The sequence below is a fragment of the Apus apus genome, chromosome 3 (genome assembly GCF_020740795.1).
Source record: "Apus apus isolate bApuApu2 chromosome 3, bApuApu2.pri.cur, whole genome shotgun sequence".
In the NCBI taxonomy this organism is placed as follows: Eukaryota; Metazoa; Chordata; class Aves; order Apodiformes; family Apodidae; genus Apus; species Apus apus.
In genome coordinates this window covers 65,979,390-66,003,529 of record NC_067284.1, presented here as the reverse complement: position 1 = coordinate 66,003,529, position 24,140 = coordinate 65,979,390, and the positions used below count along the sequence as shown (strand labels likewise).

Below are 24,140 nucleotides of genomic sequence, written 5' to 3'. Positions count from 1 at the left end.
AAATCTGATCCTGATGTCGTGAAATAGGGATCTGATGACTGTTCATCAGTACCATAAACCAAGAAGGATAGTTTAGGGGAGAAAAAAAACAAAACACAAACGTTTTTGGAATCAAAGATTTAGTGTTCTAGTAGAATTAAGATAATTATCACAAAGAAGAAAATACCCTGAACTTTAACCTCAGCAGAAAGAGAGTAACACCTACTCTTCTCAGAAAAGGTGCTAACTACTTCTGCATTGGCTCCCACCTCTACTCTACACTTGTTGAAATAACTGGGTGGCATATTAAAGTGCCAACTGAATAGCAGCCACACCATCCTTTCTCTGAGGGCACCCAAGAATTTAATAAATGCCTCTTAATGAATTTAACTTTTGCCTTTTTTTTCCCCCTGCTGTCTTTCCTAATAAGATCACTAAGGGCAAACATGTTTGCTGTCTTACCTTTTCAGACTCTTGTTTACAGTACCTGTTAATTTATTATATCAAACTGCTAATACCCGAATCGCATTAGGAACTACAACACAATATGGGAGAGGAAGTGATTTTCCTGGCCTGTTGCTGAAATGCAGTAGTTTGCCAGTTGGCACCATCAACCACAAGTACTTAATAAAATCATCAAAGGGGATTAGTCAAGCTTTTCTTAAAGGGTCTTAAGACATGTCTGAGGCTTTCATTTCGTTGTTTATGGAGCTGCTTACATGTCCTTTGACAGGGTTCCCGCTGTAAGAACATTCTTTTTGGCATTCAATTACACTTAAATGCATTTTTCTGTTTTCATAGTCGAGTGTTAGAGTCAAGCAGGAATATATCATAAACTAGTAAATCTTCAAGGCATCGTCTCCAAACAAGATTTTCTCTGTAAGCACTAAGCAGCAAAACTAATACAATAAAAAAGGAAAACCCCACATCCAAACCACCAGGCATCCATAAAAAATGAAACATAAAACTGGCTGCATGCTCTCTTTCTCCCTCTCTCATTTTTCTCCCCCTCCTTATTTGTTTTCCTTTTTTCTTACTGTCTTTTGAGTCTTGTGATAGAACTATAGCTGTCTTCAAAAAAACCCCAACAAAAACTGAGCCAACAACCACAGGAAGCCCTTGAAGAGGCGACATTGGAAAATAACACATCTGCAATTAAAATAAATAAGAGGGAAATGGAGAAGAAATAATAATTTGAAAGGTTATAGGGAGGAATTCATGATTTCAATTAGCTTCAACACTTCTGCTCCTTTCTGTCTTTGAAGAACCAGTTTTTCTGCAGTAGCAGATGGACAGAGAACGTAGCCTGCAGCACCGTCCTGTGACAGCCCCATTCTCCCTCCCAGACACTGCTGTTAGTAAATAGATTTACACATTCTCCAATCTCCACACATCTTTCTGCCGAATAATTAAAAGCAGGATGATTAGTTTATTGAGTGGAAGGAGGAAATTTTTTATTGAGGTCCATCCACGATTTTATCAGGGCCAGCACTTTTACGGTTGTCATGAGGGTGCAGGCATCCAATTTTTCTTATCTGCCTGATTAATACAAACGCTGTTTCAGGACGCATTAATTAACAGATACAAATCTACGTTCTCATGGAAGGATCAATACAGAGAAGAAAAGAGGCATCAATGTGAATTTAGTGCTGATGATGGAGAAGGCACTCTATTGACATTTACGTGCATAGAAACTTTAAAGTTGCAGTGGAGCCCTTTTGTCCCTGTGATTTACAAATCAACAATTTTTCAGGTATAACAAAGTTTCACACATTTCTGAGGAGTTTAATTAAGCAAAAAAGCAATAAAATCCGTTTTGCTTATAAAAAGTTTAACTTGCAATTTCTCTTTTTCCTGAAAACTCCCGTTTCTTTCTTTTATTTACTTCTCTATTTTTGTAGTTTTGGGGTTTTGTAAACAAACAGTGCTATGCTTCAATAACATTTATTGTGTGCCACAGTTACATATGCCCCGTGAGGGGAAAAAATGGGATGTTGCCTATAATTTATTATACTGCACTCTTGAAAAATCTGCGTTCTGGTGCAGTAAATATACTAATTATTTTTATATGACACTTGAAAAATCAAAAGACATTTTTTACACTGTAAAAAAGCTGGCAAATATAAGCCACACTGTTCTGCTCTCCAATAATAAATCAAATAAACATGATTATTTTTTTCCTGATTGAAATAACTTTCTCTTGAAAGCCTGCGCAGTGAAAGCATGTTTTAACTTTTAAAGGCAACACTCGTGGGAATGTTAAGCTGTGTCAAGTTGTAATTAATATGTTTTCATTTTGATTTTTCAGAAAATGTGAAAACATCCAGCAAGTCTCTTGTAACATACCAATGCCCTTTCAATAGATACTCAGCAAGTCCCAGTTAAACGAGTAGGTTACACAGGCATATGTATTTCCATACAGATGTTTATTTTTAATTGTTTGGAAAACTGTACTTATTTGATGCCAACCTGTGCTCTGATTCTTGTGAGCTTTTGTTACATGAAACCACTAAGACCAATCACATTCTGTGACAAGTGGACATACTCTATTTGAAAATATACCTGTTCTTTAGAAAAGTCTCCAAATTAGACATAAATGCACTTTCAGCTTTCTGGACTGGTGGTAGCCTTCCCAGTCACAACTGTAAACTCTTTCCAAACCGTCCTGGGATGCTTCGTGACAATGTGGTTTTGAACTTTGCTGTGCTTTGTGTGGCTCCTTAAGCATCTTCCAGGTCATCGTTTCAAATGTAGAACTGCTTAATGGCTTTCTAAAATACAACATTGTGTACCTTTTTCCCCCTTAGCATGTAACACACTGGTGACAACTTTGATCTCTCTCCATCGCCCTCCCCCAGACAATGCCATTTAATGTATCTCAAAAGCATTTGCTGGCAGAATGACTCTGTACCTTGACCTGCAGTTAAATAGCATGTTTATCTGCGATACAGCGCACTCCAAATAAACCAGATGACAGTTTGCAATAACGTCATTTGGAAGGATTGAAAGGCTTCTCAAGAGTCAGGTACCCCTGAGGTAAGAAGCTTGAAGGAAGCATGTTTTGTGCCAACCCTCCTGCCATCTTCTACTAGATGCTCGTGTGCTTGACAATGATGCCATGGGCACTTGTCAAGATTCTTCTATTTTTTTCTTTTTCTTTTTGCCTAGCAAACTGATGCACTTTGCAGTCAACTTAAAAAAAAGGCTAAGCATTTGAAAGTGTGAAGGGCAAAAAATATCTGACGGCTAGTCTTCAAAACTACACTTTCATTTCAGAAAGCATAAATGTTTATTTCCTGAGCTGAGTGTTGACAGAAATAGGCTGCAGTGCAGGCATATGAATTTAACCCCTGGCAAGCATTCTTTTCAGCACAGTTTTATGTGGCTGAATGCAAGCATTGTAAATCTACAGGGTGTCTCGTAATATCAGTTAACAATAGGACTGATTTGCTGGTTACAGATTTTCTTCCTTCCCTTTTTTCTTTCTTTCTCCTCCTTTCAGAGACTGTAGTGTTTCTTCAGCTAAAAATAGATACTTTTCTACAAACAGCATATCACATTCAAATTGTAATTATGCCGTAATGACTCACTGAGATCACCGAGTGTGGATTGAGAAAAGGTTGATTGAGCAACCGAACATATGCTTGATTTTTTTTTTCCTTTTGCATACCACTAAACCCAAAGCTCAAAGGAAGCAGAAATAAATAGGTAAGGCCTTTGCATTTTTGTTATAGGAACAAGCGACGGCGAGCTGACTGTGCTCTGCAGCGCTCAGTGCTCCAAGCCAGCTCCAAACACAGTTCATGATCTCTGAGACAGGGATGTTTAAACTACAGATCTTTTCAAGTGTCAGCACATGCACTACTTGCTCTCTATTTCACATTGCACACAGCTCCATGCTAAGCAGGGTAAATCTTTTATATTCCTGAAGACCCTTTCCTCCACTTCATTAAGATGGACTTCATGGACACTAACTCACTAGGGGCTAGAGTGAAGCAGCTGCAGATGGTCAAGTGCCAAAGTAAGATCTGTGCCTTGCAAACAGCACTCCAAGAACTACTGGACAAAAAAAGACACTGGCTGGATTTATCCCTACCATTATTTTCAGCCTTAAACATTTGATGTGATGACTAAATCAGGCTACACTGACTCAAATCCTAGTTTATTTCACTTTCCAGGGAATGAACTTCGCTTCCTCCATATAATGTGTTTAGAAATGGAAATTTTGATCAAACCAGGTATGAAATTGCTGGCAAATCTGGGAGTTACTCACTTTTTCTGATAATCTCCTGCTATTCATTTTACCAGTTGTTTCTGTAATTGTTAGTCTTAAGAGTAAAATATTCCTCCAACTTGCCCTGGTTTGTACTTCAAATATCTTCATTTACATTTTGTATAATCAAAGCTGTGCTTGAAAATGACATGTTCACTAGTGTGTTGCAGATTCAATATATTTACACAGCTGAAATATCAGAGTTGGATTTTTAAATTATTTACACTTAATTTTGATAGATTAACTCCCTTCTAAATGTTGTATGGGTACTGATGTTTCCAGCGCAATTTTCTTATTTCAAAAAATGATGTATAGTCACCACTGTCGAAAGAACAAACTGGTACTTGTAAACAATTCTAAAAAAAGCTTTTCTTTCAGCCCAGATTACTTGATTTAGAGATATGTGTGGGCTCATGGTCAAATGAAAAACAGTGGGCCAAAGGCTTATCCTGGCTGCATGGAAGTGAATGCAAAGAAACTCCATTTCAAGATCAGTCTCAGGTCCAGTGTACTCTGTGACATACAGCTGTCACTCTGCCCTCCTCTCCTTTCCTGGCACACATTCAGCGCCTGCCCAGATCCACCGCACAACTTCAGCCAGCTTCTGGGGATATAGACAAAGGCCAGGGAAATTTCAACAGTGAAATTTCTGCTAGGGCTACATATTATTTTCTAGATGTGATCACAGTATTTGCTGAAGGAAACCTTCATTGCCGCTTGATATTATTCCTCTCAGAAACCCAAGGGAGAAGATGGCATGATTCAATTTCCTAGGGTACATCTAGAGCTGAATCCCTCATATAGATCTGAATTAAGAGATCCTTTTCATTATATTAATCCAAGAAAAAACAGATTTAATTGCATTTCAAAATACTCTGTCGTCTACAACTATATATCAAAACTCACAAACATCAGGTAGCTGCTATGAAAACCATTAAACAGAAGGAGAGTGCTCTCACTAATCACCAAACATGTTTCACCGATTACGGATGAAATTTGGTGAAAGCTGGAACAGAAACAGATACAACTCATTATACCAGAGTGAACCCAATATTTCTTTCCTTCCCCCCCATACACATTTGCTCCTGGAGCTGCTGCTCAAAGGGCTAATAACTGCACATGATGCCACCGTAAGTTGAAATTTAAGAATGACCATGTGAAAGGTATCAGCTTGTGAAACAAAAAGCACAGGTATTTGCCCAAACTTGAAAATCACAAATCAAGTCACAAAGCACAAACTGCGACTGACCAGAAATACAGTCAAAGGCCCAACTTATGCTATTTGCTGGATTCTGCTTCCAAGCTATTCAGATCTGATGTGCTACAATTAAAGTTATGTTTAGAAATTAGTTTCAGCCAGCAACTTGAGCACAGCAAAACCACTGCCTTTTCCCAGCAATGCTTTGCTATACAGCATCTCCTTCTGCCCCTAAAGCAGAACACTGCAAAAGCAGCACCGGGGCTCTGTTGTGAGCTGCGCTCTCTGCGCTGCAAGTTGTGACTGCCATCTGTTAGCTGTGTGGCCGTGGGAGAGGGAAGATCAGGCTGCATACACAGAGGAGCCCCAGAATTACTCTGACTCAAGTACAAAAAGCAAAATGCATTTGGAGAGTGCTGGCATGTCTTCAGCCAAGCTTGTGGACTTTCTTGAGTTTTATTTAAGTGTGTTTGTATTCTTAACTCTTGCTGTCCAAGTTCTTATAAAATATACATTTCTTTTTATATTTTATAACAGGAAAAACTGCCTATGATAAGCACTTTTTCAATAACGTCTACCAGTAAGATGGAAAATGCCACACAGATCACTAAGAAACCTGGGGCTTTTATGGGAACGCTACTTTCATCTCACTGAAACAACAGCAGAGATGGCACAGCAATGAAAATGCATTCACACTGCATGTCCCTCTCAATCCATTATGAACAATGGATTCTCACTAAGCAAATATTCGCTTGTCAGAAGTATTTGCAACACTGGATTCATTCAGCAGGACTAAGTAAGTGAAGTTCACAGCAATTTAAAAGCAGCAAATTAGACATTTACAAACAGCGAATATGCTGCTTGTCTAGCGTGACCTTTCACTCAAGCTATACAAAAAAAGGTGTTAATGTAATTTAAATACCAGTTAGAAATATTTCTGGTTTGTCTTTTACCCTCTGAAACCCTACATGATAACACTAAACAGGAGCAATTTAAGCTTGTCATTTCTTCCCAGGGTAAGATGCAGATAGGGAGATGTAACTTACTACAGTTCAAATTTATATCAAAACCTAAATCAGAGACACCCCTCTCTAACTACCCAAATATTTCTAGGCAGCTACTTTTGAATTTCTCATTTCTAGTTACAGCACAATTTCCTGTAAGCTGCTCCTTTAGTAATAGTAATGAAAAGGAGCTGGAAAATGTGACTGATGAAGAGTGTCTCCCTGACTTCATACAACCACCTTCAGTTTCTAATGCTGAAACGTTAGGGATTAAAAAACCTGGTGATTCACCCCTGCTTCAGGACAGATTTGGTAGGACCTCCATGTATGGGGTACTTTATAATGGCAGTTCCAGGAACATATGGTCTGAACTACTGTACTCTTTTATTTCCATTCATTTTCATTTCACATCTTACTATTCCAGTATTCACTGAGAAAAAAGAACACAAAACCCCCCAATTTATTTAAACAGATGAACACTTGGTTTTCCCTTTGGGCTGGTTTTACCAGTGGAACTTCCACAATTTTAAATAGCTTTACTGCAAACTCATACCAACCACATATTAAAAAGAAGTCAGGCCAAACACTTCAATTTTGATTTTCACTAGATGCTCTGAGAAGAGCAGAAGACCTGATAAGTAACAAAATGGTGTGGGGTTTTGTTTTGGTTTTGTTGGTTTTTTTTGGTTTGGATTGTTTTTTTTCTGTCTGCTAGACAGCTGGCACTCCTTGTGCATCACCTTCTCTGCCTTAAGGTTTGGAATTCTAAGATATGGAAAATGAGAAAGTTTTAAAATTCATACTAGCAGTCCAATATGGCCCAACATAGCTGTAGGTCTCCGTAAGGTCAGAAATTTGAACTTGCAGATTCCTGAGGGTGATCTTTCTAATGCACTACATATGTGATCTGATCTGCTTATCTTAACTCTCGCAGTTCTTGAAAATGCAACATTCCAACACGGTTTGGTTACAATATGGGGGTTTTTTTGTCCTGTTACTAAGAGGCAGATGACATGACATGGTGTGCTTGTAAAACTGTCTTTGCACCAAGACTTGAAAAGTCTGTGGCTGGGGTACAGCATTTTATATGAAATCTGATTTTTTAAAATGTGTGGCATATTTTGAGGTATCATCTGTGTGCTGAGACATTTGTAGGAGAGAAAATGGAGCAGGATTGTATTTATGATTCTGATTGTTTCCTTTCACTGAGCCTATATGAAGAAAGACCAATCTTATTTTCAACATAAATACTGATTCCACACAAATTTTCCTTGTACCTGCCATGGATGTGTAGACTTGAGAATGGGTACACTAAAGCCAGATTTGTGAAAGAAAAATGAAAAACTACATTCTGTCATTAGTAAAGTGACTGTAGATGAAAACCAACAGGTGCTATGAATAAGGCTGAATTTCTCTCAGTGTCCAATGCAGAAAATGGTAACACAGTTGTCTTAGAAGTCATCACTATACGTGTGTATCCTGTGTGTGATGTGCCTTACCTAGATCCTTCAGAGACTTCAGCTAGCAGAAATGAAATTACAATCCCACATAACTACACAAACAGTCCACGAACTTCAGAGCGGAACCTAACTAAGCTAATAACAATGAGCTAGTGCTCACTTCGATCTTTGTATGCATCAGCCTCCTGACAACTGCACACAGACTAGGAATACAAAGAAACTTAAAAGAGTTCAAGTTTCTTCAGCCTGGTGCACATTAGGCTTCAAAACCAAGTTGGATGGATTATTTTGTATCAGTTAATTGTTTTCTTTTGTTTTCACAGTAAGGAGGGATTTCTTCTGTATGTGTTGCCTTTTATTAATAACCTCTACTGGTCTGCTTTGAGAGTGCTTTTCCTGCAAGAGTGCTGGGTCTCTGCTGGTCTGCCTTTTGCTCCCTTGGGGAAGCCACCAGTCAGTTCCTCACTGAGAGGCCTGGCAATCCCTGCTCCCTCCATCTTTCCATCAGGCAGAGTCAGGTTTCCAGGAATTTCCCAATCATGTTAATAATATGAATCCAATACTAGAATGTATTAGCATATGGAAAGAATCATGCTTACTATCCAATCAACACATCTATGTTAACCCTGTATGTGCTGAGCTCGCTAAAATCTCTTTCCATAGCCAACCCAAAAACTTCAGGTTGCAAAATTTTGGGTAAATACACCCTTTCATCCTCTGGCATGAAAATGACAATCCAGAACACTGCTCTCCATATGTTATTCTTCTTCCTGATTTTAAAAACTTTTCTACCAGTTAAGTTGTTTTTCTTAATGTTCTTCAGATGCTAAAAAATTCACATTATGTTTATAGTCTCCCTGGTTTGGAGGTAGAGAGTCACATATATTCTCCTATGTTAATGTGAAATTTCTAGTTTACCTAGTTGAGTGTATATGTACCATTAAGATCATCTCTGGAGGCTGTGTCATAAGTCTACAACAGTCCACACCGAGGAAAAAGGAAAAAAAAAAAAAAAGGAGAGGAAAAAAAAGAAAGAAAAAAAAGGAAGCTGCCTGATTCTAATACACCTAATTAGCCATCGGCAGACTCTTAATTGCATACATTAGGATGATTCCATAGTGGAGATTAATTCTAAATATACCCAAGCAGCTGGTTAAGATGCCATGGATTACAGTGTGGACTGTACTTTTCCACTTAATTAGATATCAAAATTAAGCAGCAACAAGCATTTTGACATAACGGGGATCAAGCCGCCGCTTGGCATCCCAGAGCTGCACTAAAGTGACCGCTAAACAGAGCCGCACAGATGGAGAGATATTAAATGTCGCACTGGAAAGTAATTTCAAATAATAAAATATCAATATTTACATTTTAATTACCCCTACTGAGAGCCGCTCTGTCATTTTCACTATTGCCGACGCAGCAAGGGGTAGTGGAATGACATTGCGGCTCTGACTGCAATGACTATTTTGTTTCCATTAAAGAATGACAAGTGTTTTAGAGGCAGTGACACCCAGTGTGTGAACAAGAATGACAGCAGATCAGAAAATTCCTATTAAGGGAATAAATGACTCAACAAGAGAATTTACTTCAAGCAGCCAGCTCCTCCTTGAAACACATAATCCTTTCTAAATTTTCTGCAGAAAGTTTATTATTAGAGGTGCCTTAGGGAAACCTTAGCTTCTCATAAAATATTTAGAACGATAGGACCTCTACATGATGACCAGTCAATTTGAAAACAGTAATACTGAATGCTCATCCTATGCAGGATATTGAGTTTGTATGAACCAAAATAATTTGAGGGGGAAAAAAGGCACACAGTGAAAAGGAGATTCCTTTCCATATGACCTGAAAGTTTTAACACTGCATGGAACATGCCAGGGTTATTTTTGCTGTCTTTTCATCAGTTTTACTGTCACTGGCACAGTGAGTACTCCACACCCCATCCAGATCACAATTTGCTGGCCTTCAGAATTACACCCAGTGATTGATCCCAGCAGGCAATGTGTACACGCACAGGTTCAGGCCTCCTGTTTACTCCCTGTGCATTTCTTGCACATATATAAACACTTTTTCTTTCCGTATGTGTATCAGAAACCTGTAAGACACCTTTGCAGCATGATAGGAATCTAATTACTTCTGATCAGGTCTGAGGTCAATCTCATGGAAAATATTATATTACATCTGACATGCTGCATTTACAAAGAAGAAAAGAAAGGAAGAAAAATATCAAAACAGTAAAGAAAAAAAAAAGTCTTCCTTGGGGATGTCTGTCAAACTGCAGAGATCTTCAAAGAATTTCAATGGCCTCAGACACAAGAAAGTGTGTAAGAGAAAATCCTTGGTCAGTACACCCCAACATGCAGCTAAGTGACCCTCCTAAGTCATGGCACGCATCTGTTTAATAATGTGCAGAGCTCTACTTCTATAAATGTGACAAATGGCTAGAACAGAACACGAGGGAAAAAAGGCATGAAAATTTTTACCGAACGGAAAAGGAACAGCTTTATGGCAGTGACTATTTCAGGAGTTTTAGAACCAGCTTTGACATTAAGAATTAGCAGTGAAGTATAAAAACGTTACTCTGACATTAGCTGCTTAACTAGTTGATCTTCTTTTTCTTGTCTTTTTTCTTCACTTCTTTTTTCTCCCCCCCCCTTTTTTTTTTTTAAGTACCAAGGAAGTACTTCTTAAGCATCCCTAATGCTTTTAGGACAAGACACTTCTCCATTTCTCAGCCACTAGCACCTTTTAATTTCTGAAAGAGCCACGGTTGAAAATCTTAATTAATTGTTCCATACTGCTTCAGGATCATTATGCAATGTAATAAAGGCCGTGTAATTATGAAATTTTACAGCCATTACCAAGGCTGATGGCTCGTATTTCATCCTCAGCTGGACCCAATGGCTTTTAGCCACTCAGCTCCCCTTTGATGAACTACAGACAGATCTATCAGGCCCAAACAATATCCAGGCAAGGTGGCTATAATAGCTACCTACAGATGAAGCCATAGATAAAGATAAACTATAAATCTACTCACAAATGCAGGCACATTGCCTCAGGATGACAGAGGGGAGAGGATGAGACACTTGGGAAGGCTGGCAGCTTGCAGAGAGGCAACCTTCCCTCTCTGTCTCTCTTATTCAGTTTGGAATTTGTTTGGTTTCTTAAAGATGTAAAGCCCTCTCATACTTCTCAAAAAATTATATAATTTTTAAGGACTATGCATTTTTCTATGGAAGGCAAGGGGACATTTACCCATCTATTAAATTAGACAAAGGGGATTTATATGGACAAATCAATTCATCCTCCAAATGAAGAATCCTATTCAACAAGTTTACTAATCATATTCTTAAAAATTACTCCAAGCCACTTGCTTCTGAGACTGAAAAAAGGAAAACATCCCTGATTTCTAAATGCATTATCTTGAGCAGATTCAGAGAGGTGAAGTTTGATGATAGGTTTTCACTGGAGGCAGCACAGGAGACGCAATTTCGTGCAACATTGTCCTACATTATTTTATTTTCCATTTGAAAATGAAAATACTTCTCAAAATTCAGAGCAAGTTAAAGGAACAAGGGAATTATATATGATCTCAGTACCTGCATCACCAGAATGTACTTTATAGAGGTGACCTCCATCAATGCCCTCTAATTTAAGACAGAAGGCCTTCCAACTATGTATTGTTAGTCCCTCCAGAGTGAGACAAGACTGACTAAATGATCTCTAGGTGAGAAAGAGATGGAGAGCTGCAGCATTCTGACCAACTCTTTCAAAATCCAGGGAGAGTGTGAAAGCATTAGCTTGAAAACTGCATTTCGTAGTACCCTTTCCATTGGCCGGAGGTTAGTCGTGAAGCTGATGTCAAGCTCATGGCTGAGGCTAAAAACACCTCAGAAGATGAGAGAAGTTAAAAAGAAAATATGTAGAGCACTCTCTGATTTCCAGTACTAACAATCAAATAGCTCAGCCCTTTTCAAAGAAAATATCACAGACTTAGATAAGATTCAGAGAAAGGAAAGCAGGACAACATACCTAAGAATACTCTTATGAAAAGAGACTCTGAGTGCAGGAACTGTTTTCCTCAAAATAGTAGTGTATGAGGGAATGCAGTACAAGTATATATAAACTAATGGTATAGAAAAATAGGTCTAAAGCTTTTATTCTCACTGTCTCATAACACAAACCAAACTTCATTACAATGAAATGCAAGAAATTAAAAATGGAAGGAAGGAGGGCAACTCTTCATTAACAGAGTTGCTGGACTAAATAACTCCTTGTCAAAAGATGTCACTAAAACCAAGAACTCAGAGAAGGAGCTGACGCTTACAGACAGCCAGAGCATCTCCAGGTGTAATACTCCAAATTCAAACTGAAAGGACAAGGATGTTTTTCCTCCTTATTTAGTCTAATCTCTAAGCATAAAGAATTATTAAAGTCTTCCTGAGGCTTCTGCCTATTATGGCATCCATGTCTCTTCCCCTGAGGATGATGACTGCTGAAGACAGTGTATGTTGATGACCTAGAGCACTCACTTCCTAGTTCTCTAAAAACAGAAGCCCTAGAATTTGGGTTGCATTTCTTTGAGGTGTTTGGAGTCTACTCCTACAATTAGAGTTCAGAACAGAAGAGCTTAATGAGATGTGCCCCAGGCAAAGAAATTCAAGATCACAGCAACTGAACTCTCACTCTGGAGCTGCTATGGTAGAAAGATGAAAATAAGGGATATGCAAGAGCAATGGTGCTATCACATACATAAAAGAAGACAGGTATATGTAAAAGTGTGTGCTTGCATAAGCCTAACGTGTGCTTACATAAGCCTGTGTACACATGCATTTGTACTAAGCAAACTCAGGGTATTCTAAAAGCTACCAAAACGAGCAAGGGTCATCTGCTCACTAACTTGTATTCTTCACTTATTAAAGATGCATTTTTTTTAATTTTTATTAAAAACTGTCTTGCTGAAGGACAAAATAATAGTGTAATCACCCAGTTCAGATGAGAGAAGTATTTCCTGAAACAACGAACAGTCACAGTCACAAAGGGTCACTGGTCAACAAAGCTGCCACTGAAGACAGGCAAGGGAACATGTGATTCAGGTTCTTCCAGCATAATGCTGAGAATGCTTGATATATGCTCTTTTAAGGACCAATATCTGCTGTTTACATACTTTATTGAAACTGCACATATAGCGGATATTCACAGTACAGGGTGTGAATTGATCTTTTCCTTGCAGTGTCCATGGAAGCATCATAAACACTCTTAATGGGAAAAAACCCCAACAAAACAAACTCAAATCAAAAGGTTTAAGCATATACAGTACATTAGAACAACTAAAATACTACACTGCACAGACACTGCTAGACTCTTGACTCCTGGATAGCATTTTAAATTGCCTTCTTATGCTCTAATGAGTTACCAGAATTCAGTGAACACCTTGGCTAGTGTGGACTATGAAAACTGAGAAGACTGGATGCAGGCAAAAAAACCTGGAAGATTTTTTATCTCCTCCACTTCCCATTCAGTTGTCTCATATTTAGTCAAATTAGCATAAACCTCATGGATAAGCTCTGTAGCTTTATCTCTTTTTATCCTCCCAATCACTTATATCAGTAGGATGAAAAGTAGATACAAATGTTCTCAGCAGCAGCATTTTTCAGAGCAAAAACTTAAAAGTAAAAAGTAAATGTGAAGATGTTATATCTATTTCTATTGGAGGTAGCAATACCAGTTTGCTACCTCAGCCTAATAAAAATAATGGTAATAATGTGAGAAAACACATACATACCACCCTACAATTTTTATTCTATAAAAGAACTGCATTACTTTTTACTCTTCGATAAATGTCCAGTCTGACAGAGAATATATCAGTGTTCCATAATGTAAGATTACTGCTTGATTTTAATAAAGTACAGCTAAGAATTATGTGCTGGTCAGAAAGTAAGGCTGTTCATTTGTTGTTTACTGCAAACAGAACTGGCTCAGGCATAGCGAGACAAAGTTTATTTTTGTCAAATATAGATTACAGCAAAGGAAATGGTAATCAGCATTACATATTTTGTGAAAGGCTTTCATTTCAGTATTGGGCTTAATCCATTTTTCCTCCTTCAAGTGACCCTTTTTAAAAAATTAATAAACAGTTCTATGCAGCTTACATATCAGTATGAAGTGTTTTTAAGAAACCTGTTTTAGAGAACACATAAAGCCGAGTTTTTGCTAAGTCTCTAAAAAACCTAACTGCAATAAGACCATACTTGGACAGAGAGAAAGATATTAGCACAAGTACAGATGAAAAATGGAAGGGAAATGGGAGTATAATTTTATGTTTCCCTTTCAAGATTCACCAAATGTGACACAAATCTGTAGTTGCTATAATGCACGCTATGTTTTACACTAATTTTCTACACTTGGTATTCCCTAGCTGCATTGCTTCTGAAGTCTATGGTGATTCTTTTCCACAGCAAATCAGTAGTTTTTTCAAGAGGTCCCTGTGCAACCCAGGAGTATGACATTTACTAATGTGTTGAGATTCAGGGATTCTCCTTTGTAGAAGCCAACACTAATAAGAAAGATATGGTTCAGTGTCCTGGGTATTATTCCCAGTTTTATTAATTAGATGGAAAGCTTCTCCCTCTGGAATACTGCAAGGTATTTATTAACACTTCAGCCCACAAACTAGAGTAAATTTACAGCAGTGGAGGTAATTGTTTCATATACCAGCTCTCGCTATCAACTTAGAAGGGATAAGCAAAAAAACTCCCAAACAACCCAGAGGTTTAGATTATGATCTTTTCATGATATTTTAATTGTGCTTCTTAATCTGCTAAATTAAAAACTATAGTACAATCTTATTCAGATCACTGACAAAAAAGATCATATCAATTTGCAACAAAATGTATGAGTACGCCTATCTCTTTCAATTACACAGAGAATTTAACAGCCATATTCACTATGGCCACAGAGTGACTAAGATAAAAACTCTTCCCCTTTATAGTTGTGCTATCTTATCCCTCAGCACATTCACATGTTCTTTAAAGTGTCCCACCTCTTAATGCACAAATACCCTTCCCTGGCTGATCTTTAATATTACCACCTTCTCTCCCTTCCTTCATACTCAGTATGAAGAGCTACTCCCACTGCTACGTCTTAGCAAACTGGTGACTGATAAAGACCAGGCATGCAGTCAATAATATCTCAGTTACTTATGTGCTTTGCAAACAAAGCATTAGGTATGACCAGAGCTACTTCACACAATCATGTTTCTCTCACCATTCCATTCAGCTTTCCCTTTCTTTGCATTCTTCTCCTCTCAGACCCTCTTATTCCTTTTGGGTACCAGTAGGTCAATTTAAAGCATCACCAGGGATACCCTGTCCTTAATTGGTGCACACTAATTTACCTAGGTAGTTTTTTCAGAATTGGGCTTTCTCTTGCATTCCTCACCCCGTGTTCTACATTCTTGCTATCACAGAGTGTTGGGCTCTACCATCTGTCATTTGGACACATTTGCCAGCAGTTTTAGAAATTTCATATAAAGCATGGTTGTGCTTTGTGTGGATGTGCCATTACAGGGGTCTGAAAGATAATTTTAAAGTACTAATACTGGCAGATATTTTTTTTCTTTGGCTTTCTTTTTGTTCCATAACTTGCTTTCAAGTGCCTCTTTCTTGCTGATCCTTCTTTATGGTGACCAGCTACTACCTATGGCTTTCTTTATGCACTTTGTCTACTCTTATCAGTGATATGAGAAGGAAGGAGGTCAGAATTTCCTCACACGTTCTGGCAGAACATCATGTTTGCTGGGCTCTCAAGCAATGCTGGGTATCGAGGCCAAATCAGCATCAACTCACTGATGTTTGTGCAAGAATAGCCAATGAGAGATGACTCCAAAAGCTCAATCATAATAATTCACTGCTGCTGCAATCAGCTTTGTAACAGTGCTTCAGTTGAAGCATTCTCATCATGCATTTGTATTTTCATTCCTTCAGTATCAAAGTAATTATTAGATTGATAAGGGATCCCACCAGCTATCCTGACTGCACAGGGCACATGCCATTTATAGTTGGCATTTGCCAAACACACCCTTGTCAAACAGCTAACTAACTTACTAAAATCAACAGTTTTCAGGAGTGTATCACAGGTGATGTCAGAGGCATAGACGAAGTAGGAGGTTCATGTGTGTGGGAAGAACATGGGAAAGACAATTTAGTCTCCCAAATCTACCACTGACTTTCTCTGTGATTCTGTTGGAATAACTTCAGCCCCCTCTGTCTCACAGTCTTTCTGTTCAAGCTATGGATATATGTATTAATTCACAGGGCTGCTGTGCTACTTTGATTATTCAATGTTTGAAAACAACAACAAATATTTTCAGAAAAAAAAGAATGTACAAAATAAATTCAACATTCTTGAAAACTATATGAAATGCATGAAGAGATGAACTGGCTAAATTGTTTAGAAAAGGATGGATCAGCTCTAGCCTGTAGTATATAAAAGAAATAAAATGATGATGTATTGTGTTCACATCTTTCAACCCTAGCGTGTTGTGAATTGTATTTAATGTTCTAAATCTACTGCTCTCAAAGGACTCCCAAAACTGGAGGCATAAATCATGGCTTCAGCATAAGGAAGTTAATTGATTTGCCCAAGGTCACATGGTAAGTCAGTGTCAGAGTCAAGAGAGGAACTTAGCTTTCAGCTTCTAGAGTTGGGCTGTCTCTATGGATTACGGCAGATCTTTCTGTTTGGCTTAAACTAAAGCCTTCTGAGAAGAGTGAAAAGAGTCCTGTTCACATCAATATGCTCTGAATCAAGCCCACATAATTAAGCAGTTTCAGGTTTTCTCATACTTTTCCTGCTTGCCAATTGTCAGCAAAAGACCAGAAAGGAAAAAAAAAAGAAAAAAAAAAAGAAAGGAAGTTTAAGTTCAGCAGTACAAGATTGACATAGCATCTCCTAAGGTGATCTGATTTTTTTCCATTTATTTCCATGGATGCAGGACTAGGCCCAGAGAATGGATGTGCTTTGCATTGCATTAAGATGAACACAAAGTAAAACTAGGATCTTAACCATGTAGTGCTGACTTTACAACACAGAGCAAGAGGGTCAAGTGCACTAGTGTTATAAAACTGTAAACAGACATTGGCATTATACTGCATGTATGCAAATGCATAAAATACATTTAATTTACGCTAGGTTGTGACACAGACTGACAATTCAAAACAGAAATTTCAAAACTATGCCTGACACCTTTCGAGTAATTTTGAGCTCTCAGGAAGATACGCATTTAGGTCAGATTTCTATACATTTGTATGTATTTTTTTAGTATTCAAAAAATGCATATTATTTACCCAATTGCCTGGAATGTCTATTGGAGAAATACATATTTATTTTTAAAAGCAGTCCATATATTATTTACTCAGTGGATAAGAATTACTTCAAAAAAACCGTTCTGGTCCATCAAATAAATACATATTTATAAATGGCTTTTAAAATGCATATTATTTACCCAATGGACTGTAATGGCTCTGCTAGTGCCATTACATGTAAATACGTAATTAGCCCCATAATATAAAATCCCTACAAAACTTCACTGAAAAGCATTAAATTTCCATGTGTCAATGTACAATACCTTTTCTATTGTTATTAATATGTTTCTAAACAGCAAAGGTGATTACCCTATGCTAATGACTAAGGCTTTGCCATATTTTAACATCCTGCTAGCTCTGCAATTATACAGAATATAAAGTTGAAATCCACATTTCTTTCTTTGAAAATTAATATTCCATAATTCTTATCTTGCAACTGGTGCACCTGGCCTGAATCTTTTTGCCAGCCCCATGGATGATGACCAGACTGCATAGAACACAGCTCCACTCACAGCAGCAGTACCAAATGAGTACTTGTGTCAGTGAGGAACTGAGAGTGTCTGCTGCAGTTCTGTGGAGTTCTCATACAAGCTTCTCCACACTGCTAGCCAAGGCACCTGCAACACTGCTGGACCATCTCAGTGAAGGTCTGCCAATCTTGTACAGTGCCAAACTTTACTTATTTATTTATTTATTTTTACACAGGCTCTTTTCTACGGAGTACTAAAGACACTCAAAACCCCCTTTTTTCTTATGAAGGAGAGGCCAGCATTTGAGACATGTAACTCCATGGACGAAATCTATCTTATTACCCTGTCCTCTATGAGTTCATCTTTGAAAGGACATAACTTAAACTTGTGGCCCATGGCACAGACAGGTGGACTCTTTGGTGGATTAAAAACTGACTGGGTGGCCAGGCACAAAGAGTTGTGATAAATGGAGTCAAATGCAGCTGGCAGCCGGTCACAAGTGGTGTCCACCAGGGCTTGGTGTTGGGGCCAGTTCTGTTTAATATTTTTATCAATGATATGGATGAGGGCATCGAGTGCACCCTCAGCAAGTTTGCAGACAACACTAAATTGAGCAGGAGTGTTGATCTGCTGGAGAGTAGGAAGGCACTGCAGAGAAATCTGCATAGGTTAGATCGTTGGGCTGAGGTCAACAGGATGAGGTTTAACAAGACCAAGTGCTGGGTCCTGCACTTTGGTCACAATAACCCCAAGCAATGCTACAGGCTTGGGGAAAAGTGGCTGGAAAGCTGCCTGGTGGAAAAGGATCTGAGAGTACTGGTGGACGGCTGGCTGAACGTGAGCCTACAGTGTGCCCAGGTGGCCAAGAAGGCCAATGGCATCCTGGACTGTATCAAAAACAGTGTGTCCAGCAGGAGCAGAGAAGCGATTGTGCCTCTGCACTCAGCCCTGGTGAGGCCACAGTTTGAGTGCTGTGTTCAATTCTGGGTGCAACAGTAAAAGACACTGAAGTCCTTGAGCGTGTCCAGAGAAGAGCAATGAGGCTGGTGAGATGTTTGGAGGGCATGTTGTATGAGGAGCGGCTGAGGGAACTGGGGCTGTTTAGTCTGAAGAAGAGAAGGCTCAGGGGAGATCTTACTGCTCTCTACAACTACCTGAAGGGTGGCTGTAGAGAGGCTAGTGTTGGTCTCATCTCCAAATAACTAGCAATAGAATAAGAAGAAATGGGTTTAAGTTGGGCCAGGGGAGGTTTAGGTTGGATATTAGGAAAAACTTCTTCAGTGAAAGAGTGGTGAGGCATCACAATGGGCTGACCAGGAAGGTGGCTGAGTCGCCATCCCTGGAGGGGTTCAAGAAGCGTTTACATGTAGCACTTCAGGATATAGTCTAGTGGTTGTGGTAGCTGAATTATGGTTAGACTCAATGAACTTGGAGGATTTTTTCCACACTTAATGATTCTATGATTAACAGAAGCAGTGTTTGGGATTTTGCTAAGAAGAAAATCACTAGGCTTTTCGTACAAAAGTAGATGCACACTTTCCAACAGGGGTGAATAGTACCTTTTTAGTAGTGCATGCATGTGCTGCAATAAGTGTCATAAATTAAGATGTAAATTTTATTCTCTGAGCTGAATACTAGGTGATTAATTCTGATAGCATAGTGATCAATTGGTACAGATGCTGCACCTGAGTAATGTTTGTTTCTGTACACATTTGTAACAGAGGTGCATCACTAACACAGGTGTCACTTGCAACATCTCTGATTTTCTGGAAACACTGGCACTGGTAGCTAGGTTGTATATAGTTCTGCCAATTTTTTCAATTAGACCCCTTACTGATTTGATGAAAAAGCAAATTAAACATACCATGCTAGTATGTAAATTAGTTAGACAGAACATAAGGTTTTGGTACTGGGCACCTTAGGAACACCGCCTCTGTATGCAGCTTTTACTCTCCAAAGTCTCTGGAGATTACAGAAACAGAGGAGACTTCTGCAAGAGACCTAGGCAGCATTAGTTTAGCTACTGAGGTTTGAAACACCAAGGAATATGTTAATGTAAACAGATCTTTGAAAAAAGTGCCAGGAAGCACAAACTTTGTTAAGACAATAGAGCTAAAGTTGCTTAGTTGCTTCATTTTAAATCTAAAATAAATATCTTATTTTCACAAAGCTCCTACAGATTTAAACCAATTTGAGGATAAAAATAGTTAAAAACAAGTAATAACATCTTCCATTTCAAAATAGCAAGAATAAATGTTTGTTAATTTATGGCACCTTTTATGTTGTCTAAGCCTCTGACATGTGGAATCATCAGTGTGTGCAGCACGCAAGTATTTCTTTGCCATTTCCCCTCACCAAAGAACGTGAATTTTGATTACAAAAACTAATAACACACAGCAAACATCCAGGAGTTTATATGTTCTTGTTTGCAAAATTACTCTCCCTACTCTTTGCCCCTTAACAGTTGCTCAACACAATGGGGAACTCAAAGCAAGTAGGTGTACTCATAAGCACGCCTCTTCCCTAATTTCCATTTAATTCATTTACCAAATCAAATCAAACTGCTACTGTGAAAATTACATTCTCATGGAGAGGGTTAGAGGATCTCTCCAAAAGTCACTCCAGAGCACCTGAGGTTCAGCTTCTCTAAGTGAGTTAGCTGAAACAAACATAACTGATAGGATGCTGCAACAGCAGGTCCACCCAGGGCACAGAGCTGATAGCAAGAAGTTTCTTAAGGTCAAATACAGTAAGCCCAGTGTCTGGCTTTGGTGTGCTAGAAACCTACATAAGTCAGCAAAAGCCTACAAAATCCTCTTTTCTTATTTCCACAGACCCACTTGTGTCATAGCAGAGAGACAGTATTTGGCACTCTCTCTCTTTCTCTCATGTATTTCAGCACTGTAAGAAGACCCAGTAATATAATTTCCAACAAGTCCAAACTCTTTGAAATTAGGGGTCTAATGCAGGTCTGCTTTTTAAAGGTCTGTACCCTATACTATTAGAACAGTCTAAAAATAGCTTGGTAAAAGCTATGCTGTTTAAGACAAGATTTGGGTTTCTTCTGCCACTAGTGCTGCCCAGATACAAGCTTATGTCTTTTTCTCTCTTAAAAAGCATGTAAATTGTTATACACAAATATAGTCATTAATGGAAAGCAAGACATTGCGAATCAGACAATAGACACATCAATTAATCTCTGGGATGCACGAGCCAATCAATTTTCCCAAATCCCAAATCAATTTTTTAAAAAAAGGATAAAGGAAAACAAATTGAATTTCAACTCCTTTAAAAAGATGGGGATGGGAGGAGACAGAGGGAAGCTGGTGTGTCAATTCTTCTCACCGTCTATCTTCACCATGTTCTGCAATTACTAAATGTGAGCTTACTTGCAAAAATTACTAAAAATGTATTCTTCATGACTGCAGTTTCAGATTAAAATGTCTAAAAAGGAAAGAAGAGAAAGAGAGAGAAAGAACGTAGCAAGTAAACTTTTGGATTTCAGACTTACACATGCACGAGGTGCCTGCACCGGGAATAGGGGAGATGTTTCTCTTCCTGTGCCTTTTTGTGCACTGATGCAAGTGATGTCCTCCAGCCTTTCAAGTCATTTATTGAAGTTTGGTGGTGGTAGTGGGAATGTTGTTAAGGGAAGTAAAAAAAGCAATGTCCATTTGAAGCTTGTCTGTGAACTTTGCATGAACCGCCAGGAATAATGTAGTGTGATGACAAGCCAGTTATACCTTCCACTAAATTTGCTGTCTGGAATGAACTGAAATAGTGTTTGGTTTGTGTAATTACGTCCATCTATCTTTATATTCCAGCGGCATATCGCAAATTGAAAATACTAAAAATTGACTGTTGGTTCTGATATTTAATGATTGCCAAAGACAAGACAATGATTTATTGGTTACTTACCGATGTGACACATTTGCATCTTATTAGACGGAGATTACTATTCCTTAAAATGCGGACGAGGCCTGATCATGTCTGATGGATTGATTTGATTTGCAAATGTAATCAAACTAATAAGAGGGAAAAAATGAGCAATAATGCCTTGTTTTTCAACTGGCAATCACTCCCCTGCCAACAACGCTGATATCCCTGACTAAGCAGCCTTCACACAGTCTTCCTGTCTCCTCAAATAAACAAAGGGATGCAAAGAGCTTGATAAGAGGATAACAAGCCAAGTATGGATGTAACATGGAGCCTGTACCTCAGAACTGTACAAATGCATCAATGGGAGTACCAGGACGGGAATTACTGTGCCTTCAATCCTTAAAAAAGCAGTAAGGAAAAAGTCAAAAGCAAAACTCAATGATAAAAAAGCCTTTAATGAGTGAGGGGAAAAAAATCATAAGGAAAGTGTTTTTAATTTAGGGAACCTCAGAGGAACACTCCTCACCAGTACAAAAGTTACAGAATAAATACCTGGATTGATAAAAAAAATCACACTAATTCTCCACAGTAAGATTATCTTCCTTCTTAGTAGTAATAGTAATTAAATAAAGTAATAGTAATTAAATAAAGCTTTGTGCAAGGAGTTGTACCAAGACCGCCTCTCCATTTAAAAAAAAAGTAGTAAGTCAAGTAGAAGGCAAATCATAAAGCTCTGAGATCCACAAAGGTTTCAGGTTGTGACCTGCATATTTAGGGATTGATCCAAAGCACAGCGAAATCCAGAGGTGTCTTTCTATTGGCCTAAATGGATTTTCATTTAGAGCATTACTAAAGAGGGAGGTTTGAGTGGAAATGTTGACAACTGAGGAAGTGATCCCACAAATATTTGGGAACACAGAGAACTCTGCACAATGGAAGCGTCTGTGTAAATAATGTGATTGTACTGCCTAAATATTCTTCAAACTGATTGCTGATTTGCTTCACTAAGAGATATTTGATAGTGTAACAAAACAAATCCCAAAAAACAAACATAAAAACCCCCTAAAAAACCCAACTCAAACACCAAAAAAAACCCAAACAAAAAAGCTCACAACAAAAAACAAAAAACAACTTGCTTTAGGGAACAGCTATTAGGAAGTGCCAGGTTAAAAATAAAGTTGAATATATAGCTGTAATTATCATGCTCAAAGTCCTCAAAATATTTTCGTAATTTAAAGTTTTACAGCTCATGCAATTTATACTAATTTTAACAGTGGAAAAGCATCACAGTCAAATTCCAATTAAATAATTACATTTTGCCTACCTAAAATTCCCACTGCATTTTTAATTGGATAGGACACACTTGACTGCTTCTCCTAAATTGTTTAGTGTTGCTATTCAGTATATAAATAGCTACCACTTTATACCACAGAGACAGTTCACTTGTCTGTGTAGCTATTGATGGCAAACTCTAGTTCACCTGTGTTGGCTGTAGCACTGGAACTCGGGAGACACATGACAACCTGTGTCCCTATCTCCACCTGTCACTTTTTAGGTGTATTTTTTTCCACCAAGCAGGTTCTCTGAATGATTGTCTGTTGGTCACTGAGGCTGGCTGATTATGGTTATGAGTATACAAATATTCCCTGTCAACACCCTCTTCTCTTGACTTTATCTCCGGAAATGCCCATCTAAGCCTTGTGGCAGACACTGCCCTCTGCAGGTTTATGATACTGGTGGAATTATCTGCCACAGCATGTGCGCTGCTTGTCCCTAACTCTACCTGCCATTCTTGCCTAGTGCCTTTCTAAACTGCCCTGTTTCCCAGTGACCTTTTCATTACAGAGACCACAGTGTGCTTCAAATATGAGGATTTTACTACACAATAAGTGTAGTGTAATCACAGAAGTGTTTGTCACCCTTGAAGTGCTAGGCACAATCCCGTGATGACTGTGAACTCCAAATTTGTGTTGAATATATTAGGCAAAGTGCTCAGCACAAGTCATTAATGATGTTTGGGAAACGTTCAGTAACTTGAAATGCAAAAAAACTCTTCAAAATATACTCCATCCAAATCCACTGAATGAAGATCATCTGGAATTCACAATGCATATTGCATGTTAAATCTGTAGCTGAAGACTCACTGACACTAAGCAACACACTCCTGACTAGAAATACACTTTGTGACCTGCTAACATCATGATACATTTAAGCCAGTAAGTGTAGCTTCTTCTTTGAACAAACATATGAGTAGCAGCCATTACATGCTAAACTGTTCCCCGTGATCTCTCTAACAGCTAGATGCATGCAAATAGCAGATTTGCCCCTGCCTTCTCTCCATCCTCATCACAACTCTTTGCCATAGTGTTCCCACACGTAACGTGTCAGGACCTAAGTTAGCTGACTCTGGTTTTCAAGTGCCATTTGCACTGAACTTGGAGACTTCTGCGTCTGTAGTTGGATCTCATTTCAACATTTGATTTCACCTCAACTGTTAACATAGCTGGTT

General features: G+C 38.5%; 1 protein-coding gene across 33 annotated transcripts in view; it reads right to left on the bottom strand.

The window, feature by feature from the left end:
- ESRRG (estrogen related receptor gamma) overlaps positions 1 to 24,140 on the bottom strand; it is a 406,125-nt gene that overhangs the window by 15,494 nt on the left and 366,491 nt on the right. The window lies entirely within an intron of this gene.